Below are 24,162 nucleotides of genomic sequence, written 5' to 3' on the forward strand. Positions count from 1 at the left end.
GCACCGTAGAGAGCTACACTCCAAACCAAACTCTTCACTAACCTTTTCTTTAAACTCTTACACAACGATCCTCTCAGAAGCTCCTTCCTGCTCATGAACGCCTCCTTCGCTAATGCTATTCTCTTCCTGATGTCCTTACTACTGTATCCGTTTTCCTCTAACGTACTGCCTAAATAGTTGAATTGCTCAACCTGCTCAAGTTTTTCACCACCCACCTTTATCTTGAGTCTCACATTCCTCGCTCGTGATGCTTTACAAAACCGCATCACCTTAGTTTTCTTGTGATTAATCCTCATCCCAAACTCCTCGCAACGTTCGTATAACGCATCCACTAGGGCCTGAAGCCCCCTTGCTGACTGACTGATCAACGCCTGGTCATCCGCGAATCTCACTGATTTGAACATCATTCCTCCCACTTTTACCCCAGCTTCTAACTCATCCCACGCTTCCCTTACCATCTCTTCAGCATACACGTTAAAGAGCAGTGGCGATAGAGGACAGCCTTGCCTCACACCTCGGCCAATGCTTGCCCACCCAGATTCTCCGTCCGCTATCCTCACTTGCGCAGTCTGGGCCATATACAGATTACAAATCAGTCGTCTATCCCTCCAGTCTACACCTATTCTCTTGAGAATATCCATTAACTTTACCCAGTTCACCCTATCAAACGCTTTTTCAAAATCCACGAAACACACATACACGTCCTGCTCATATTCTAGGTTCCTCTCCACGAGGGCCCTCATTATTGCTATTGCATCACGAGTTGACTTCCCTTTTCTGAAACCAAACTGATCTTCGCCCAAATACTCGTTTGCCCTCGCCTCCATTCGTCTGTTCAATATCCTCAGCATTACTTTAGCCGCATGGGATATTAGGCTGATAGTCCTATAATCTCCGCATTCCACAGCTTTCTTCTTTTTCGGAAGCGGAATTAAAACCGTCTTCACGAAATCCTCCGGCCAACATCCCTCCTCATAGATCTTGCGCACTAGTTCGAAAAACCTTTTCTTACCTTCCTTCCCTAGATTCTTCAGAAGCTCACACGGGATGTTGTCCACGCCTACTGCTTTCCTAGCCTTCATATCACGGAGTGCTCTCTCTATTTCTGAATCTAACATCTCCGGCCCAAGATTATCCTCCTCCACTGCACTTTCCTCCTCTAGAGTCAATCTCTCTGGTCTATTCGTTCCGTCATACAGGTCCTCCACGTATTCCTTCCATCTACCCTGTACCTCTTCTCGCTCGGTTAGCATCCTCCCATCTTTAGCCTTAATTTTAGACATGGCTTGTCCTCTTTTGCCGCCCGATAGCGACTTAACTTTGGCGTACAACGCGCCTACTTCTCCATCCTTCTGGAACTTTTCCATTTCCTCGCACTGTCTTTTCCACCAAGCCTCCCTTGCCCTCTTAGTTTCACGTCGTAATCGATTATTCAATTCCCTATACATTCTTTTGCCCTGTTCTGTGTCCACGTTCTTCCACTTCCTCCTCTCCTCCATTTCATTTACCATTGCCTCCGTTATCCACGGCTTCTTTATCCTTCTACTGTCAACGTAACCAATTGACTTCTCCGCCGCTTTGACTATTCCCGTTTTTATATTATCCCATCTTTCCTCTACCGTCTTGGTACTTTCAATCTCCCGTATACTAATGTCCACTAGCTCCTGATATTCTCTCCTCATACTCCCCTTCAGGGCTTCTACGTTCCATTTCTTCGCCTCCCTAACTTTCATAAGTCTTTTGAATCTTACGTTGCATTTCATGAGCACTAGATTGTGGTCCGAATCCGCATCCGCTGCAGGGAAGCTGCGCGAGTTTTTCACACTGTTCCTAAACCTCTGTCTTACCATAATGTAGTCTATTTGATATCTCCCCGCATCCCCTGGACTTTTCCACGTGTACCTTCGCCCTTTATGATGATTGAACCACGTGTTTGTGATAAATAATTTGTTTCTCCTACAAAATTCTGCTGCTTTCTCTCCCCTGTCGTTCCGTATTCCTAGACCAAAATCTCCTATTTCGTTTCCATCCCTCCCTTCCCCGACTGAGGCGTTCCAGTCCCCCATCACTACCAGATTTTTCTTACCCGGTGTGTCTCTAATTATTCCCTCGAGCTGTTCATACACCTCGTCTACTTCTTCCTCCCTATGATTGCTAGTGGGCATGTAAACCTGAACCACCACAAGGTTGGTGGGCCGCGCCTCAATTTCTACCACCAGAATCCTATCGCTTACCTGGTCTATACCTACCTCACGCTTACCCATCTTCCCGTTTAATACTAAAGCTACCCCTCGCTGGCTTTCCTCCCCTCCACTGTATATAACCCTATACCCATCACTCCAATAGTCCCCCCCATCCCTCCACCTCACCTCGCATAATCCTAAGACGTCTATCCTCCCTTTATCCATTTCCCTTTTGATATTTTCTAATTTCCCCGCCCTCATCATAGTCCTCACATTCCACGTCCCTACATTTAAAGCCGACTTCTTCTTCTCCAACTTCTTGGTCTTCTTTTCTTCCTTCTTCATTGCTGCTGTTGATGATGATGTTAAGTCTCTGCAAGGATTTCGCATGTTGACGACCCCGAGGACCTTGCCGACCTCGCTGCCGTGCCCGACACCCGCCCTTTGCGGTCGGGTCCCGGGCGATGAGATTCCGAGGCTCATTTGGTTGTACTCCATGTGTTCAGGGAAGAGATAGTTGGTAGGGTTTCCCACTTCCATTCCAACAGTGTTTTTCACGTGACACCATCACGTGGACTACCTTTCGTCTGGCTCCTACCCTTCGACCTATCTGGCATGGGTGGCCCTACCGGGAATAATTTAGAATTAATCCCGCCAGTGCAGCTCTAGGGGTCATAGGAGCGCGCAAGCCTTTCCACCGCGACAAGGTTGTAGCCCAAGGGTAAGGAGGGATTTAATTACTCGACAGAAATTGACAATCATCAACCCGAGTTAAAATATAAAAAAAAAATCTTTGAAAAATTCACGTTTATAATTTAAACGGCGGTTTCGAAATCCTATGTCACAGAATGAAGGAATAAACAATCTGAAATACACATGAATAGTCAATAGGGATGGAAGGAAAGAAGAACATGGAATTTGGCTGAAATCATCTTGATCCCAGAGCCAGAAAAACTTCCAGCGCAATCATCTTCCTACCGGCTAATCAGATGTGGTTTACAAACAGTTTTATTCATTCGATGGTATCAATAAAATTGCTATAAAGTTTTAATCAAAAATATGGCTTAATTCCACCAGATTAAGCCTGAATTAACTCATTAAACTCCCATTAAATCTTTTTTATATTCATCAATGTCACATTTTCAACGTGTATTTCTTTCGATTATCTTTACTGCGATCTGCCCAGTGTCTTCAACGAGACCTGTAAACTAGTCATAAATTGTTGAAATAAAAAATAGTAAATTTCGCATGTCTAATTTCTAACGACCAATTCGGTTGCGGTGTGATATCCTGTGGTACAGACTCCGGAAGTTATGAAGGGTTTGTCCGTAAGATGTCCATTCTCATCGCTTTTCCTTTACTTAACCTCCCATCACCTTTTTTATTCGCCCCCATTGACAGTTTGTATTTGAGACTTTGTCTTTCCCATATCCGTAGCCGTGCGTGTCACACCGCGAGATATCCGGTCGTTTAAAATTATCTATGTGGAATGTAATAAGTTTTCCATTTCAGCATGGAGTAACGTCTGGTGGTCATGTCGTAAAATATTGTTTTTTTTTTAAGTTTAAAAATCTTTAGAGTGCGTGGTTGATAGGTTAGGATAGGCAATTAGCTTCATCCTCTAGTGTGTGTTTATGTAAATATCGCTGCGACAAAGGCAGTGTTTATTTCATCGTTACGAATTTTAAAACTTCCTCGGATTCGAGATGGGTATGGGAGGAGCAGTGTTTGGCTCCGTGGTCTGCTTATTGTGAGGACGCAGCCACGTGGCTGAGAGGGAGGGGAGTGGAAGGAGTTCCTTTGTTCCCTCATCCTGCGTGAGTCACCGCGCCTCGCCCCTCTCCCCCAATCCCCTCTCGTCTCGGGGTAGCTGTCTCTCCACTCCTCTGTTCTTCTTCAATCCACATCCCTGCTAGAGGTGGGCTTAACGATTACTTCCCGGTATCGGTCACTACGGACAAAATTACAAGTAATAATCGAGTACTGAAGAGCGAATACTTTATAATCGCGATTCCTGGCTGTAGGCACCTCCACCGACAATTCCTTGCACTGTAAGTCCTCGACACATACGAACAAGATGTGCTCATAGACCTTATTCGTAAGTTAAAGAACCTAAGCATGGCAAAGAAAAGTGTAGTTATCCTGCAGAATGCAACACTACATTGCAAGTTTGCGTTTACTCACATGTTGACGAACTGATTTCGTTGCCCGCGCGACGCGGTTGGATACGCTGATAAGTTCCTGGCTTCAAAACGGTTTATTCGTTTAGATTGTGCCCAAAAAGCTATTTCCTCTACGCCACACCGCGTTGCGTCAGGCAGCCTCAAATGAGCCAAATTTGAAACTTAGTGCACGCTTCAATTTTTTGAATGTTCGTATCTCTGAAAGTTCATAAGTCGATAGTCCCTAAGTAGAGAACTCACATTACTCGCAATTCGTACCGTTATCCATTGCTATTGACATTTCCTCGTCCTCACGCTTCATTCAACTATCTACTTTCAGTTACAGTCCTTCTACTCGCGATGGTATGCATTTACTTTGTTCTCGATACTTAAATTTTGAAGTATCTTGGTGCACCTGAAAAGGTGAGTATCGATTCATTTGTAGCGATTGCAATCATCTAATTCCACTTCAAATCAGCAAATCATTGATACTTGTGTTCTCTGTGCTAGATCAAAAAATTTTCAAGGGCGTAGACATTGCTCAAATTAATTATTCCATAACCGTTTTTCGATTAAATTATTTTGTCCTTTTTATTACTGATTTAATTATTTCACTCTATTTACAAAAATGCCTTTAATCATGCATATAATTCTATAAATCCCGGCTCTTTTTCATCTACATCTACATCTACATAATACCCTGCGAGCCACCTCTAGGGTGTTTGGCAGGGGGTGATCAATCTGCAGCATGCATTTGGACTCCCACATGCACACCACACCGTCCAAAAAACGTCCCGTATAATAACAAACTATACTACTATATGCTGTTAGAAATAGAATATAGAATAGAAATTCAGAAACATGCATTAAGTTTTACATAGGTTAGTAGGATACACTACAAGTCATGCAATCTATTTACGAGTTCTATTGCTGCCGTTATAATTTCTTACTGATCGTGGAAAAAATGACATTCGGAATCTGTCTGTTCTGCAATCTATCTCTCTTATTTTATTTATATGATCTGATCTTCCGTAGTACGTTGGCGTCCGCAAGATATGGTTAACTTCGTCAGAAAAGACACTGCTCTTAGAATTTATCTAAAAGGTTTAGTCTATTTTTCAATCTACGGTCTGACAGAGATTCCCATCCGAGTTTATCTAAGAGGTCAGTTACACTAACCAGACTCTCGTAACGACCTTTCACATACCTGGCAGCTCTTCTTTGCACGCGTTCTAACTCTGTTATTAAGCCTTTTTCATGAGGGTCCCAAACACCCTACCTTCTAGCGCCTACACGACTCGTAAAAGTTGACGAAAAAACCTCATCCCGGCACTCGACCTGAGGACATCGGTTGGATTACTTGCGAAACTGTAGTCGTAAACAAATCCCAAAATTCTTGACTACAACAGTTAATCTTTGGTCCCTTTGGCGCCTTTCCTTACGAGAATGCTGCAGCCGCGGCGTCGCAGGGTTTCTCTCCACCCTCCTTTCATTAACCTTCCCTCTGGACGACGCAGATGATTTCAGCCCTCGGTCGCCTCCTCCCAACGCGATATTTTTTCGAAGGATGCCAGTGCAGTTGGCTCCTCTTCAGGGACGCAGAATAAGGAGCCTCGCTCGACCTCCGATATGATTCACCCGACGACGGATGTCCCATTTCTTCCCACGTTGGGGATCCCGCCGCCTTGTTTGGTTGGTCACTTAGCGACGGCGTCTCTCTCTCTCTCTTTCCGTCGTTGCACTCGCCTCTCCTTCCGTGAGTTGTGATTCGTGAATGAGTGGCGGTGACGCGGGCGGGGTTCGACAGCTAGGCGCTTGCGATGCGCTTCCGCCACGATTCGTGATCCATGCGCCATGAGCACACCTAATTCACCGCTAGTCCCAGAGGAAACAAAGCAACCCCTTCGGCCGGTGTCAGTCTGTATTTACCCCTTGAGCTAAAATGACGAGTGTAACTCGTCATGAACTTCCAATGGCAGATCGCGCAATTTCGAGTGTGGCTCGTCATCAGATTCTCATAATTTTAGCACTATTTAGGGGAACAATATAAATGTTTTGTGAGTTGAACAACGTAAAAAAATTCCGTTATGTGAATAATGAACTCATATTTGATAAAATATGATGCAATGGAAATAATATAATGATCGTATACGTATAGCGATCGCTGTTTTCTCGATGAAGTTAACTAGATATTTTGATATTATGAAATAATAATAATTTTTTGTTTCACAGTTCCGCGTTTATTACAAACTACAAAATATAATTTCAATACCTACCATTCCATTTAAAATAACAGCAAAAAAATAATGGAGGATAGAAGCACGATATTCAGAAAATAAATTTAAGTGGAAGGGGTTAATAAATATCATTTTACGAAGCCGTAGGGGTCATTATGTGTTGCAAATTTTTGGTTCTCTACGGAAGTGTTTTTTATACTGTAGTCTTTCATTGCAAGAAGCGATAAACGCGTGGTGGGAGCTAACACCATCTGCATTAATTTGTTTTTGTTATTGAGTTGATTTATAACCGTGTGGTTTGCATAATCGGGATTCTGTTGCATGCTGGTGATTGGTCACTCCCTGCCAAACTCCCCAGAAGTGGCTCGCAGGTTTATATGTAGAAGTAGAAGATGTAGTAGAAATATTGTAATCTTTATGGAATACATCTACATAATACCCTGCGAGCCACATCTACACGGAAAAAAAAGATTTGATTAAAACTATCAAACTGGTGTGATTGGGAGTATTTTTGTTAAATATACTTAAGGTTTGATGTAAATTATTAAGCACTTGATTTATTTTACCAAACGCTCTTGATATATTTCATCAAACATTTTGATATTTCAATATTTGGTCAATTACACGAAAGAGTTTGGTAAAAATAACTGAATTAATTTAAGACGATTCTAAGTTTGGTAACTTTTTTCGAAGTTAAGATTAATTTTACGAAGGTGATTGCTTGTTTGGTAAAAATTATCAAACTCTACTTTGCTATGCAAATTTGGTTTGATAGAATTTAATAAGCGTTTCGTAATCTATCGAACGGTCTGTCGTTCCTCTTTTGTTTATAACAATGCACATTTGCAGTTGAAATATTCTTAAACAGGCCTTACATAAAAGATAGGTCGGTAGAAATAATTTTGTTTTCATTATTTGTGATGGCGATAATGTTTTAATTTTGTTTACGTTCATTTTTCTGTTTGTTCCTGCTTTAAATTGCAATGTTATCCGTAAGCTGGTGCATCAAAGACAATGATTGAATAGCCTATTATCATAGATATTAATGCTGTAAGGAAATGTTTTTGTATTCTGACACATTAAAACTTTAATTAGAGATATTCCTGAGGTATAATCATTCGCGATCATGTTAAATAACATATGATAAAAGTCGACACAGGTACTAGACCCAATTCATGCTAAGGATATCACCCAGCACGTTAAAGTCATCTCCATATCAATGTAAAAAGCCTGCAAATAAAGTTTACTCGCGGTTCTGCTCTAGATATTCATATGGAGTAACTACTTAATGCAATTGTGTGCATCAAGTATTCCTCTTAAGCTTACAAAGGGAAACTGTAGTCACACCTTATCCACATTTCAAAACAAAGGTTAATTATTTACAATAATAATATATTACGGCGTTTGAGTAATTACTTGTTATGGCAACCTATTTAGACTAGTTGTTAGAGTCCGTTGCTGTCACGCGGGGGACCCACGTTCAATGCTTCATGCAGGCTTTTTTTCAATTTTTTTTTGTATTTCTTTTGCAGAAACTTAAGTTAAACTCTTAATTTTATCATTTTCAATCAGAATAGTGTTTTCTGGATAGACAATCTTTCACATGTGCACGCTACATCGGTTTTATTATCCTTTCGATTTTGATAGTTTTTATCGAACTGCTGTGGCCATTTCGGTAACAATTACCAAATCAGTTTGATAGAATTTATCAAACTGGTTTGGTAATTATTACTGAATTTTTCAATGTGCCATATGAACCCAAAATTTTGATAAATTTCATCAGAAATCGATAGTTCTAATCAAACTTTTTTTTCCGTGTAGGGTGTTTGGCAGAGGGTGACCAATCACCTACATGCAGCATGCAAGAGGACCGCCACATGCACACCGCACGGTCATAGAATCGTAAAATGGGTTTTTTTTAAAAGAATATTATGAAAGTGCGACGACAAAGTGGGAGAAATTATTTACTTTTCCCTCGTTAGACTCCATTTAGAATACGCTGCCAGTGTTTGGGACCCTCGTGAAAAAGGCTTAATAACAGAGTTAGAACGCGTGCAAAGAAGAGCTGCCAGGTATGTGTAAGGTCGTTACGATAGTCTAGTGGGTAGTGTGATAGATAGTGTGTGGTGTTCATGTGGGAGTCCAATTGCATGCTGGTGATTGATCACCCCCTGCCAAACACCCTTGAGGTGGCTCGCAGGGTATTATGTAGATGTAGAAATATTACGTATACTAGCAAAATATACATGCACAGTCTCTCTGTTTTGCAGTCTATTTCTTTTATTATCTTCTCATGATCACGTCTACCATAGGACGACGATAAACGGAGGATATGATTCACGTCGTCTGAGAAAATATCTTCTTCGAGTTTACGAAGTAAATTAAGCCTATACTTCGATCTACGCTCCTGTAAAGTTTCCCATCCTCACTCGTGTAACATACTGGAAACGCTGCACTTTATGTCGTAAAAACTCAAAATAAATCTGGCCGCCCTGCGCTGTACTCCATTGATTTCAGGTATCAGTCCTACTTCATAAGGGGCCCATATGCTGGCAGCATATTTTAAGTGAGGCCTCACTAGAGTCAGGTAGCTTATTTCTTTCACTTTTTTTGGGCATTTACCGAGAATTCTTTTTACAAATCCCAGTTTACGGTTATCTTTCCTGTATGCTTCACGTATGTGTTTACAACGCTAACAGCAACAAAACTCTTGTCAACACATAATATAAGTGATTGATTTCAATCTTGTCAACACCGTTCTTTATGTCCCGAATTTACAGATTTAATATATTATAGCATTTTTGTTTGTAAAAGGTACATGATTTATGCTAGCATTTACTATTGCGAATATTTTCATATTTCCAGTTATAACTTTTGATTGCGGTGGAATTACTCTAATCCGATGAATGGGTTGCTCAAGTTAATGTTTCGAACACACTCAAAAATGGGTAGTAATTTTACAAAAACCGCGGTAAATACTCATAGAAGAGATTTTGAAATTAAATATTCATTTTAAAACAATGCAGAATTGTCAAAGAAAAATAGTGACTGTGATGAATTGTACTTTATAATGATGCTCCGACGCTGAAAAAAAAGATGAGCTTAGTTATTACACGTGGTACATTGCAAGTCTGCCGCGTGAACGGCGATGAGATTCGCATTAATGAGCTGCTTTGCTATCTTGAATGGACCGCAAGAGCCTAGCGTCTACCACTGTGGAAGTAGGCCTAATTGCTATGGAGATTGTGGAACCTGTTTAGCGTAGTGATCTGCGCTTGCGCGAGGAAAGCTAGAGGCTCCGTTTGGTGGAATTGTTTTAATTAATGGAATTAGCAATTCATGTTACCCTCAACGCCCTCCTCACGGTAGGCTAGAAATATATCAAATATATTATTATTATTACGTATTACTTTTATGACGGGCAAAAGTTAACAGCCATAAAAAAGGTATCAGTGATGAAGCTTAGAGGTAATCCAAGAGACTCATTGTGAGACTATGAAAAGTAATTCCATTTAAATATTTATTTTTGCGTATGTTACCTTAATTATAAGGGGTGGGCGAGGAAGTTTCAGTTGAGCAAGATTGAGTGCAAATTTGAAAAAATCATGAATTTCGAGCAAGATTTGAGCTCGATATTCATGATTTTCATTGTTATTCAAGATTTTTTCCTATGGAATTCTGGCCAATTCTTTTTCACTAAAAAAAGATATTTTCTCATTACAGACATTTTGCCATTTATTAATTAAATGCAATAAGTTAAATTAAATGTACCAAATATGCCGTCAAGCGCGGTTTTAGAGCTGAAATAGCGGCGGTTACATCCGCATGCGCTGCAAATTTTATTTTATAAAAGGTGTCGCTCATTTCCGTATTTGCATCATTAAAAAAAAAAAAACTATTTTTTTCGTCAGACACGTGTTGTTGTTAACACGTGTCTTCGAGAGAGTGTTTGGGGATGCATATTTGATGCGTGAACTGATATGACACCGCCGCCGTCCGTGGCTCGACTTTTCGCGCGGGTGAAATATCGTTCCGGAATCGCTGGAGAAAAATGGTTTCCCTTTTTTTTCCTCTCGCGAGCGGATATTAAAGCGTAACTCGATTGACTCCGGCTGCTCACATTCGGAAATCGGACCCTTCCGCCATTCCCCCCGCCCTGGGAATGTATGTTACGTTACGTTCTCACTACACGCTACTATTACGTGTGGATGATGCATGGTGCGATGTGCTTTTGTGTCGGGAGGCTAGGTGGCAGGCGCGTCGCACCTCGTCCCTCGCGTCTACTCACTGGAGCAGCCATGAATGATGAAAGCGGAGGGGGCAAGGGAGGTATGGAGGAATATATGTGCACACACACAAACACAAACTCCGTCCCGAACTGCCAACAATCGGCCCGCCTTCTCCCCCTCTCCTCCCTGGAGCACTTTTTTATATCTCCACCTCCGCTCCTCTGTCGTCGTTGCTATGGCGACTTGAAATATTTATCATGCGGAAGAATGCGGCGGTGGTGGGGTGGGGTGGTTGTTATGGAATGGGGAGGAGCGAATAGAAATCTCCTCCATTCATGTCCAGCTCTCTCATTTCTCTCACTCCGATAACGGTTCCTCACGTGTGACGTCACGCGACGCTGAAGACTTAGGTCTATCGGCTGTAAATGTCTCTCGGGTTTCCCACCAGCATTCCATTTCTCCTTGGCAGAAATGGATTTCTTTAGGTTTTCATCTGGGTCAGGATTGCGGCTACTGAGAACGTGATTGTGGCTAATTCTGTCATCGTCTTCATGGCCAATTGTGGAAATGGTTTATAGCACTTTAACACCTGTATTTCTCCACCCGGCTGGAAGCGGGGAAAACTACGTGAGCAACTCTTGACGGGAAAACATCTTTGTTTGGGACCATAATCCCTCGACATGAAGAATAATGTTTACATTAACGAAACAACTGAAACTCAATTAATTTATTGGACCACTAGGGATAGGAAGAAACCTTTAACTTAAGACCCTAGGGATCCTCTTTGGCAATTTAATTTTTCCACCGTTGTGAATAAAGAGATCTAATCGCATGTGATGTAACACCAACAATATTTTTAGTAATATTTTCCTTATAGGCGCCCATTTACGCATGTGTTTCTTATAAGAAATCCGTGTCGAAAATTCAAATCGCTGGCTAAGAAATTTAGGAATGAATAGATAATATGGAATCGAGTCGGATTTTTCAATAATAGCAATTTCTACTGTAGATTTTTTTCTAATTCTCTACATACATATGTTTTCCAACAAACTTTGAGATGTACTTCGTATCGCTTAAATTTTTAGTGGCAGCTACTGTCCTTTTACTTGGAAAATCTTACTAGTTCGTAATTTATAAGCAAATAAATGTTTAAGAAAAAAATTAAAATACATTTCATGAATACACCCCGGACTACAATCTCTTAAAAATTTATTCTTTAACAGTTAAAATATATATGAGTAAAAGAGCTGATCAAAGCATGTCTGCACAGGCTGTACGATTTTAAAAAGGGTGATAATCTCCTTCTGTATTTTAAACCGAGTATTTATGTGATAGACTTGGAGAACTGCTAGGATATAAGATATTCATTGACTGTTTTTATTAAATTTTTCAATTTGAAATCTCAGGAAGTATTTGAAATAGCTGATGTATGCGATGACAAATAGAGAGAACGGTTAACTTTTCCTCCTGCTCAGGCACGTTGCCAGGGGTCTTTGTGGGTTTCACCCGTAACCGCTGATAGAGTTCACCGTGTTTCTCTCGGTGGTTACGCCTCCCTCTCCCATCCCCATGTATCCTACTCCCCGAATTTTGTTGTAGCCCCTTTCAACGACCACCCGCGATACATCTGCTGAGGAGGCCACTAGCCCATGAGCACATGTACTCTGAAACTTCATTTTTAAGCACGGTTACATTTCATCATGTCCACTATCAAAACTTTGAAGAAAGTTATCGATAATTCTAGCCCAAAAGTATCCTACACCCGTTTGGGAACCGGAGGAAACTACGTGAACGTCTCCCGCCTGGAAACCACTTGCTAAGATATTCCATCGGCATGAGCTTACAATTACAAACCAACCGAAACTGTTGATTAGCATTTTCTTTTTGGGTCACTAAGGATTGGTAAAAAAAAACCTATCGTTTAAGACCCTAGGTGTCATAAACGGAAATTCACTTTTCCACCAGCATGGAAAATGTTTTCGAAAAATCAGCTGAGATATCCGGAACAAACGCATGTGGAGACAGCCAGTTTAGCAGTAAAAAACGATGGCTTTAACGTTTATCATTGCGTAAATGAAGTTTATGGACTATTTTATGACATGTATGGTTTTACCAAAGCGTGGAAATTGACGGCGAATTGCCAGTGAAGGCATAGGTATGCCATCTGGCATGGTACCACAACGTTGCTTCATCACAGGTTTTCCTTTGAGACAACCCAGCTTTCTTATTCTCTTATTGCAATGGATTCGGTATTAAATACACCAACGGATGAAGTTAGCCTTGAAAAAAATATATTACTTAGCCTGGATTCGAACCCGGACCTCCCGATTGCCGGTCAGGTGTGTTAGCCAGTTAGTTACACCAATAAGCCATTTTCTCAGAGGACACTTCGGTAAAATCCATCCCGAAGTTAGCACTGATAAAATGGCTAGGTGGTGTAACTGGCTAACTCACCTTACCGGCAAGCGGGAGATCCAGGTTCGAATCCCGGCTAAGTCATACATTTTTTCATGGCGAACTTCATCCGTTGGTGTATTTAACTTTGCACCCGTGCGCGTGACTGCGTACAAAGTCACTTGTTCCTGCAGCGCTTTGAATTCAGTATTTTTAATTTGTTGAAGACATATATTACTATTTTACATTACACACTAGACATTACTTATTATTTTTATTTATCAGAAATCCCCAGAAATTTCTGGCTACGTGCCTGCACGTGATTCGTCTTTTTAGCGTGGAGAATCCTGTCTTGCTATGGTAGGAGGATGGCGAGGTGAGGAATGTATAGAAAACTTTGAAGGAGACCACCACGTTCAGTCGGCCCCTTTCAAATCTCCGCCTTTATCCCGTGCGGAACGGACATCATCTTGAAATGTACCCTCCCGGAGGCCACATTCTGGGGTCGCTCTCCACTATGGAAAGCCCAACCCCCATCTCACCTCTCCCCCTTCCCGTACAACCGTCTGCATTCCCATGGGAATAACACGCACTCAAAGAAGAAGCGAGTTGTATCGCCCCCATTACTTGTGCGCTGGGTTGCGAGCGAAGAAATTCTATTCATCCCTGAAGAGACGAAAAAAAGGGTTGGTCCTCTCGAAGGAAAAATGTGAATGGGCGCCCTCATTTCTTACCTTTATGTCGTCCAGCCAGGATGGCTACAAAGTGCACATTCAACCACGATTTCGTCTTTTTGCTACACGCCTAGAACTCGCCCGGACATTTTTGGTAAAAACATCAAAACTATTAAGAAATTATTGAAATAAGGTGTAAGTTTTGTAAATATAATGTTGAATGCTATAGTTATCTTTAGTTATTATCAAACGGCCTTGTTTACAATGAATGCTTCTTCATGTAAATGCGTCTCGAAATTCTCCTTACTTTGCGCAGAATTTCGCACACTCAGCCACTGGCGGTATTGATTATACATTTGTTGATTATTCTCCATGATCGCAAAACCAAACCATTATTACAACAATCTTTATAATTTGTTTGCACGATTCTGACAGTTATAGATTATCATCATCATCATCATAATTGATCAACAATCCTAAGACTGGTTTAACGCAACTCTTCATTTCTCTCTCCTATCCGCTAACCTTTTCATAGCGATGTATTTCTTCTCTTTTACCTCCTTTATAACCTGTCCTATGTAACTCATTCGGGGCCATCCCTTGCCCTTCTTCCCTTCCACTTGTCCTTCTACGATTCACGAGGCCATCATGCCTCAGAATGTGGCCAACTAAGTTGTAGATATCACTGGTTAATATCAAAAGGGCCTTATTTGCAATACATGCTACATTAGGGTGATCCTTATTTCTAAATTTTTCGAATTTCTTTTGGGACGCCCCTCAAGTTTTGTTCCATTCGGTGAGGAAATAAACCTTATAAATTATTTTTTCAATCGGATACCGGGAAAATGTGCTGCATCGCACTTTACGTTTTGAAATTTGGTATTTTTCGGACATAACTGAAGATGATGTCACTCTCGGATTATTCCTTCACTTTTCTGTTTTATACAACGACTCGTCATACATTTCTATTGTATCAGCACAAATATCTTTCGTTTCTGCCCTATGGTTCCCGGGATATCGCAACAAGCCCGAGCGCGTGCCACACTATTCAGACATTTTGGGTGGCACGCGGGTTGCATACGCTCAATATTTGTTGATCATTCTCACCCGTCGTAAAACCATAAAATTCTTTAGATAAACTTATCACTCCTTCATTGTAACCTTGATAGCTACATTCATCTCTGCTTATCGGCATAACGGGCTTAGTAGCAGTGATTTATTTTCCATTGGTGCCTCTATCTAGGTTCAACCTGAATGTTCGCAAAGTCTTTAACTTTGGGGTCCGGTCTCAAATTTCCCCTTGAATTTTCGAAAAATTTAAACATAAGGACTGCGAAAAAATATTTGGATATGAGGCCCTGGTATCAGGCGTCAATGTGAAGTAGAGTAGATTTATGCATCCCGCGATACGAAAGTACCACAGCCTAACGGTAAAATACCCCATTCACGTGGGGACTCTTCTACTCCGTTTATATGCTAAAGGAAGATCGTGAAAGTGGCTGCATTGTAGAGGTTGATGAAAGCTATTCATTTTGATGAATCGTTCATTTTAATCCTTTTCATTCAAAAGAAGAATTCTAAATATCTTTTCTTGTGATGAGCAGATGATATTCAGTTTGAGTTATATTTGAGTTTTTTTTTCTGTCTTTTTATGGGTTTAGGGCCCCCATATTTCCGTCGCCTTGAGTTGAATAAAACAATATCTTGAATTATGTTGGGCACGATATGGTGGAAGTTCTTATTATTAATATTATTAAAATAAGACATTGCAATATTTCCACTGAGTTTTATTATTACTCAACGCGTTCCGTCGTTGCAAACAACATTATAACCAGTCACACTTGATAATGTTGTTTGTAGCGACGGAACGCGTTGTGTAATAATGGAACTCATTGTCAGTGGAAAAATTGCAATGTCTTATTTTAATAATATTGAATAAAACAAATTCATCGGAAATCTATCGGATTTTGATATCGTCAGAGTAATTACATGGTAATTTTTCCATTGATTGTTTTCCGTTCCATTCATGAATTATGAGAAAGAAACTGCTATTTTTGATGTCGATGGTTGACAGCTGATGGTTGCTGGATTTCATGCTCCACGAAGTAGTCCTCTCTTTTATCTAAACTTATAATAAACTTTGATGAACTACCGTAAGTACGAGAAAGCGTCTAGTCTGTGGGAAAAGAGGCGGAATGGGAGAAAAGTTTTTTTCGTCAACTCCTTCTTTTTTTCGTAGCTCGTGTATACCAGAGAGGAATTTTTATATTGCTCACGGTTTCTCAGTTAGTCTCCTGATCAACAAATCATTGGCAACTTGAATTTATTATTATGTTAGCATTCAATTAGGTTAAGACTGAAACAATTCTCAAGAGCAGGGGGCTTCAACCTTTTTAATCAACCTTTTTAATGCAAGGGCCAAAAATCGATTTCACATCGTCTGGGGAGCCAAATGTGCCACGTCATTTTGCCACCACATCAATAAAATAAAGGAACATATAATTTCACAGTGCAATAATCTTTATAGGTTAAAAAGTTGAATCAATCAATACAATTTTTGACATTGTTTATTTATGAAGAGTGTGCCGATATATATATTTTATATTATTTGGCGCGATACAATATTTTCTTTAGCCTTTAGGAGCCTCAATAAATTATCCGGGTAGGGGGGGCGTGGTTTCAGACCCTTGCTCTAGAGTCTAATTGTCGACGAGTTAAGTTGTTGGAAATACATCGTAATCGATAAAGACGCAATTATACTGATTTTGTCATTTTTTGTGGAGTTTGAAAAAAGTGCAAAATTAATATTTTTCTCTGTATCTGTCTCTGAATTTGGCAGTGGCTAGATTTTGAGAAGTAATCCTTAGCTGAAAAGTTATCTGCGTCTCACGAAGCAAGAAATCGTCCATTCGATATCAACCCTTGTCTCATATCCTCGCGATAAAGCGGGCTGGGGCATGGATAAAGAGGGGGTGGGGATGCGATAGAGGTGCCCCCTCCCCCTTCCCGTCTCTCTCTATCTCTCTCTCTCTCTCTCTCCAGTGAATGGAATTCGCTGTCGGTGACGGAATGCAAATGGCGTCGCCGCGGCGCGCCGCTCTGAGTCAGCGCCGTTCTCACTGATCTGAAGACGTTTAATGCCCCTGGGGCATTTTGAGATAGGACGACCATCGAAAGCCCCTCGGCTATCGACATAACTGTAATGTGGTCACCCGTGGATGGTATGATGTTGGATTCTCGCTGGACGGCACCGAAAATGACTACAGCATTGGCGCCGAACGACGTCGACGCACTTGGTGTAAAGACTGGCTTAGCGCGAATTTTAAACAACAACTCAACGCCACCAGAGTAGAAAGTATTAATTAACAACACGTATATAAGACCTATAATGACACACACAATACCATCATGGATTTTATTAGCTTATAGAACCGACGGAGAAAAATATACATAACGGAACGAAAATGTTTAAGATCAGCACTTAAAACTAGATGGGGGATGGAAGAAAACAATAACGAAGGCATATACAAAAAAGCCTGAATTAAAAATATTGAATCAGAGATAAGGGAACATTGCTTGTCATATTACACAACATTAGAAAGAAATGACGAATTAATTATAAACGATTTATCGGCTTCAAAAATGAATACTTGGGACAAACATAAAAGAACAAAGTTCTGCATGCAATTTTAGGCAGGGTTAATCTACAAACGGGAATCACAGAAGAGAAAGAATTGAAAAAAAATCGAACAACTCGATTAGAGCAAATAGAAGCTGTTATCAGCAAGTCACTCAGCCGAAATTCAATGGCGGGGCCGTCCGGGCACATTTTTAGTTGCGTGCGGCATGGGCCGACAGCGTCCACAACCCTCTGATGGCGTGAATTAGTTACCAACGATCATAAGTTGATGCTCAAGAATCAAGGGGTGCAAAACTGAGAGTTAATGTAAAGTACTTACAGTAGTATCAAGTATATTTTTGGGGATACGTATTTTTTTGCAGCTGAGACGGCATGGAGTCGTTCATGGTATAACCCTAGTCCAATGACGCCATCGCTACTCCACCAATATGCTACTAAATGCATATCGTATTCATTTAGGGACGCCAGAATCCTGGGTTCTCATGGGTTAACGAATATTTTTGTCATCCTTGACGTTTCCCAAAATTTATTATCACCTTAAGGGCTTTGATTTCGACCAAATAGGGTAGTTTCCTTCATCAAAGAAAACGAAATGCATTGATTGCGATTCCTTACCCACCATTATTGTATTCATAACATACAAATTATTTGGTTTTAGAAATCCCAGTTTAGACGAATGGCCACGGTCAATTTTAACCTCATTTGAAAAAGGCCAGATTGGTGCCCATGCGATGCCACTCCACGTGACGTTGGAGGGACCCAGATGCTATTCGAGTAGATAGGAGTTTTACATCGTCTGAGATTACCAATGCATGCATGAGGCACAGAGCTCAGGGCCTCGGTGGCGGCGGGGTAAAGTCCTCGCCTGCTAAACAAGAGGTCGCGGGTTCGAGTCCCGCCTGGGTAGTTTCCCCTATCCAGGGCATGGTTGTTCGTGTACGTTTGATTGTTAAAATTTGTTGATTACCCCGATCTAAAATGGCCAATGTGAGCTGTATTCGGTGGTTTAGGAAAAAAAAATAATAATAATCAAACATTAAAATTACCTAAGTTCGGAAAGTTTCCTTCGTTTGATAGGGGAATAATAATCCTTATTCAGGGTACTCAACTACCTGCTAGCAGCCTGCGTCGTATCAGCGCTCAAGCCTCGCCCCAAGGTCACCTCACACGCCGACAGCTAGAACCAGAAATACGTCACACGGACTTTTCCCATCATTCCTACTTAGCCGTCGCGTTTTCGCGCGCTTGAAATTTTTCCATTTTCATTTAATCGCGAAAAATAGATATCGTCATTCGAAAATCTAAGAGCGTGAAATGCGCACTCTAGGAGTAATAATCTTTCGATTTAGGCAAAAAAATAATAGGTAACCACCCTATTGTTGAATAAAGGATTTTATTGACCAATCAAGTAATCAGTTATTTTTTCAATTTGCCTGGAAGTTGAATGACGGCTACTCAATTTACTTAGGGCTACTAAATTACACCAGTGCCATACCTTAGATCTTTCGCTGCTTCCATTTCCCTCAGATGAATTTCACTGCGGGATGAGTTGAAAACTTGTAAATCCTTAGCAAGCTTTAAAAGAACAAATTTCAATGTAATAAACTCAAACATGATAAAATGAAAATAGAAATTGATTGTTGTATTCTCTTATTCCCTCAACCTATTGTTTTCCTTGTTGTATTGTTTTATTATATTTTTATCATATTGTTGCTCTTTTTATCATTCACTCTATATTGTTGCTCACTCAACTTATCCATTCAACCATAGAGTAAGTATATACTTACTCTATGATTCCACGTATGTGCACACATAATTCAGGATTTTTAGTTGAATTTATTTATTCTTTATCGATTTGTTGTGTATGTAATTCTATGATTTTTGTTTTACATTTATCATTGTCTAAAGGACTCAAAAGTTCACTTTGATATGTGTTTATTATTATCAGCATTTCCCCGTCTCTACTTTCTTTCATTCTCTCAATAAATCCCCTTACTCGTTGCTATGCAGTAGAAGAAGCCTTGGATGCGAGGATCTTTCTTGAATTCATCTTCCCTTGAGGGGCCTTGCAGTATCTTCCCTCGTCGTCCGCTATTTCTTAATCCGCCGGCCCTCCTTTGGGTAACACCTCCGAAAAGCTCCTCGACTCGCGATGAAGACGGCATAGCACCCCTAATTAGGGCGCGTGTCCCATAAAAAAGGCCTTTTCTTCCATTCGCGACTTATGTTTCGGTTTTAACCGTTGCAAACAGGGGGATCTAGGTGGAGAGGGAAAGGGGGAGGGAGGATCGCCCTCCCCTCTTCCTCTCTCCCCCCCCCCTCCCTCCTTTTAAGGTTTTTGCCTTTTAATTCGAGTTCCCTCCACCGTGTCGCTGCTGATTATTCTCCTCACGCGCACTTCCCCACGGCACATTTGTTTCCCTCGCCGGCACGCGCGCGTTGCAAGGGGTGAAGTGGGGTGGGAGGGCTAATTTATATTCGTACGCGGTGGAAGGAAAGCGTGCGGTCCGCACGGGACACGGGTCGGCCGGCGATTCAAATTCGTGCTGCCCGCTCAACGTGATTATTTTAACACTTTTGGCGGGAACGCGAAGAATGTATTGCTTTAAATCATGTCATTGATTAATTTTTTATGAAGAAAAATTAGATTGCGGCAGGAATTCTTTCTCCTTAAAAAAATGTGGAGAATTTTATCCGTCATGACTTAAAAATGAAAGTTTTTCATGTTACTCCATTATGATACAGAGATACCTAAATAGATCGTAATGGATTTGTGCTAGTGATCTGTACTCTTAAGAGTACGAAGAACTGGAGAAGTTGAAAAAATGAAGAGTACGAATGATTTATGCGGAGTAAATTTATTTTGTGGAATTTATATCTTCATAGGTATAGGCGTAGGTTTAAATTTGTTCGCTTGTATATCTAGTGTGAGGTAGTGGATAGATTATTATTATTATTTATATTAGATGAACATCTCTTGCAAGTACTTACTGCTATTTTCGTCGCATATAGCCTGGTTAATTTGATGTTCGGGGAGAAGTTTGGTATTAAAAGGTTGACATCATAATATATTAATGGCAGGCTGATGCCTGTTATTGAGATGTTATGATGAAGGGGACCTCTGCGCATGCGTGCAAGAATTTCCTCGCCTGATCATGTGAATCGTGAAATAGTGGAAATTGTCGTTTGTGTCCAACATGCTTTTTAATGTTACTCGGGCCATTTTTCTATGTTACCTTTATGAAATGATGACAGTATGGTGCTAAAATTAGCGTTTCTTCTATCCGAACGGGTGGCTACCGAATACAGTTCGTTATAATCATCATGAAGTCAAAAACCCGATGTTTGCTTTGGCGGAGTTCTATACTCCGTTCTCCTGACACCTTACGTTTCCATCATATTTCATCATAGTTATCTAATCCTCCTGCCTGTTTTAAATTTCTGTGGTTCCCGCTGGTGACGCCTGAAAGTATTGACTCTTCATCTGTAATTTGGATCCTAGCATTATGTAGATGTAAATGACATGGTGCCTTATTTGTTATCTACTGAGCAGCTTGAGTAGTTTCTTAGCTATACTTGAAATATACAATCGCCGGTAAGATTGCCATTCACACGTAAATATACTCTGTTCCAGTAACCAGTATTTTTGCCTTGATTCACCGTGCCCACGCGAATATAATTGGTTTGTGGAGATGAAGATTACGTGTGAACTGTTGCGATTTTATGATTAGCAAGATTAGTGCCCGTGATAGGAAGAGCTTTATTATTATACAGCGTACAGCACGCTGTATAATGCTTCCTCTGCTTTCAGTCTGATAAAGAAGAGCAACGGAATTGAATTTGTAAACATGGAAATTTTCGCAGAAAATATATGCGAAGATATGGAACTTAGCACTCTCTAACTTCTGGATGCTTGTCTTCCTGAGGGTGTTCCCTGTTTTTTTTTTATTTATTTTGGGAGCCGTTAAAACCTCCCGAGTCGAAGGAGTGCGTGTCGTGTGTAGAAATTATTTGCAGGGTCTTCGCGTCCCTGGGAATCGGATAATGCGCCCTCTTGTGAGAGTCAATGAGTTTCAGACTTTAAATGAAGTTAAGCGCCCCGGATTTGCTTTTCGCTGTGTGTCGCGGGAATTAAAGGGTTAGCGGCGAGAAATACGTGCGGCATCGCATGGGTTGGCTGCGGATTAAGCACCCCTCCAGGGTGCGACCGTGGAAGGAAGGGAATTGGGCGAGATGAAGGCCCTGTATCCGAATCCATGTGTCTTCCGCCCCCGTCGTCTCTGTTTTGGAGCGGTAATCGCCGGCTCCCCCTTCTCCCCTGCTTCTTATAATCCTCCGTATGCATCTCTCTCTCTCTTTATAGATTGTCTCCCTCAAATGATATGCTAATTTCTTCCCTTGCTTATACGTAATTGGGGAAAACGCCGTGCTAATTTTGTGAAAACTATTTATCACTCGAAGCACGAACGCATGATGCTCTCTCGGATTATCTAAGTGTATTAGCGGCAACGGTTCACATCTTTCACTCGCGCGATTCTTATCGCGGAAACAGAATTTCAATCGCTAAGGAAAATTTAGGTGTTAATATTGGGTCATTCCATGTCAAATCAACCAATATTTTGACCAAATGACACCCACCGACTCGGATTTTCACGAAACTTGCCATGGTCATACATTCTGGTATGATTAAAAATTGTGTACAATTTTAGCCTCCAATTGACAACTGCCAATGAAATATGAGCAATTGAAATTTGGGTGTGACCCCTAAAGTGCCGCAACGTCCAACGCATGGGGATTTTTATTTACATCCATAACACTATTCCTTTGAGATGAAAATGCATGATTTTTTCTAAAGCTAATTAGTCCATAATGATCCCACGATTATTATAAAATATTCACTGCATGAAGTAATTCAGCTGCAAAAAAATAAAGTTTACAAAAAATCTCGCTTGTACCATTTTTCATTGTCAGCATCCACAGGGTAAGGCCATGCGAATACAGACTCATGGTTCAGATTAAAGTAATCATTAATGTATGAGCAAAGATCCTGATGAAAAAAATCATGAATCCGGCGTTCCTTTTAGTAAAAAAAATACTCATTCATGGTCGCAGGAAAAAAATGTCATCTTTTTCAAGGCACGTAGAAATTACACAATTTAGAGGAGATATAAGCTTATACTCATGATTAAAAAATATTGGAGCATGCATTATCTCACTATAGCGTATGCTACTGGCTCTTAGAGTAGGAAACACGTAAGCAATCATGTGAATGTACCCCTTCACTTACTGCTAATTTCGTGCTTATTATTATCGTGATAATATTATAGGAGTATACTTTGAAAGAAGGGCGAGAGAAGACTGGAGGCGTTCGAGATGTGGGTGTGGAGAATAATAGAGAAGGCGAAGTCGTCGGATAGGAAGAGGAATGGCGAAGTGCTGGAGGCATTGGAGGCAGATGTTACTTGCAAATTGATCATTCTATTTCGATTTATGCCGTATTTTAATGATTATTTCGTGTGCATTTACTGCGTACTTGCTCCGGTTTTCACTTTTGGTTTCTATTGTTCGCATTATAATGCACCCATTACGCTGATGTTTTATTAATCCTTGCAGTATTCTATTGGTAATATTAAACCAATAATGTAAAATGGATTAAATTTAACAATTTCTCTGGGCTCTGTGGGGGTTTTTATCCCCCAAAATGCGCCTGCGGCTGCGCCACTGAAGTCCATCACATGCAACATGTCAAAAAGTCAACTGAAGGGATAATTGAAAGGAGTGATTTATAATAGGCTAGAGAGTGATAGCGAAATTGTATGGGAGGAGAGAAAGATTTTAGATGAGATTCGCAGGAGACGGAAGTTATGGATGGACCGAATACTTATCGTGGAGGGGATGTTGAAAACGGTGTTGGATAGTAGAATGTTGATTAAATTGGAAACTGCCGCCTCGATTGGCGTGATGCGGTGGTCGCGAAGACGAGATTGCATTCGCTTTAAGAAAGGCTGAATTGTATTCAAAATATCAGCCTGGTGGCGGCTTGCACGGTACCTCGTAGAAGTAGGCGTATTCGATACCCATGGCCGATTTTAGTGGTAAACGAAGTACATGGCCGCGTTGAGTGTCAAGCAATAAGGGACGCCTAAGCGCTCAGTCCAATGTTCAGTACCTACTAATCAAACAAGGTGGCTAAAGGTTGAGGGTTTATTTACTTCGCAAAATTTTTGTAGAAGGAAGTATATATCGTAAAATGGATATCCACACCCCAAAAAAATCTCTTTTTAGAGTTCTTATTAGTTTAAAATTATTAAGTTTGATTTCATTTGTTGAGTAAGGAAATGGTTGAATTTCTTGAAAGCCGACTTTTTTTTTAATCAATGATTTATTTAATTGGTTTTTAAGCTCTAAAAATATCACATTCAATATATAAGAGCAAGCACATTACTTATAAGTTCACGCTGATATTTAAGTCTCGACCCATATTCCTAAAATATTAAGTATTTATTTTCAATTGTACCCAGAGAGAATCTGTACTACCCCTCTTTTTATTTTTGAGAGAGGTGGTTTATTCTGTTTTTTTCGTAATGGTGTTCGCTTAGATTAGATAAATGTCTACAACGGGCCCTGTCGTTACTGGAAAGTA

General features: G+C 40.7%; 1 protein-coding gene across 1 annotated transcript in view; it reads left to right on the forward strand.

The window, feature by feature from the left end:
* The window catches only part of LOC124154433 (protein sprint), a 373,236-nt gene that overhangs the window by 100,345 nt on the left and 248,729 nt on the right, over positions 1-24,162 (forward strand). The gene's annotated exons all lie outside the window — the stretch shown is intronic.

Source organism: Ischnura elegans, chromosome 2 (genome assembly GCF_921293095.1).
Source record: "Ischnura elegans chromosome 2, ioIscEleg1.1, whole genome shotgun sequence".
NCBI classification, from domain to species: domain Eukaryota; kingdom Metazoa; phylum Arthropoda; class Insecta; order Odonata; family Coenagrionidae; genus Ischnura; species Ischnura elegans.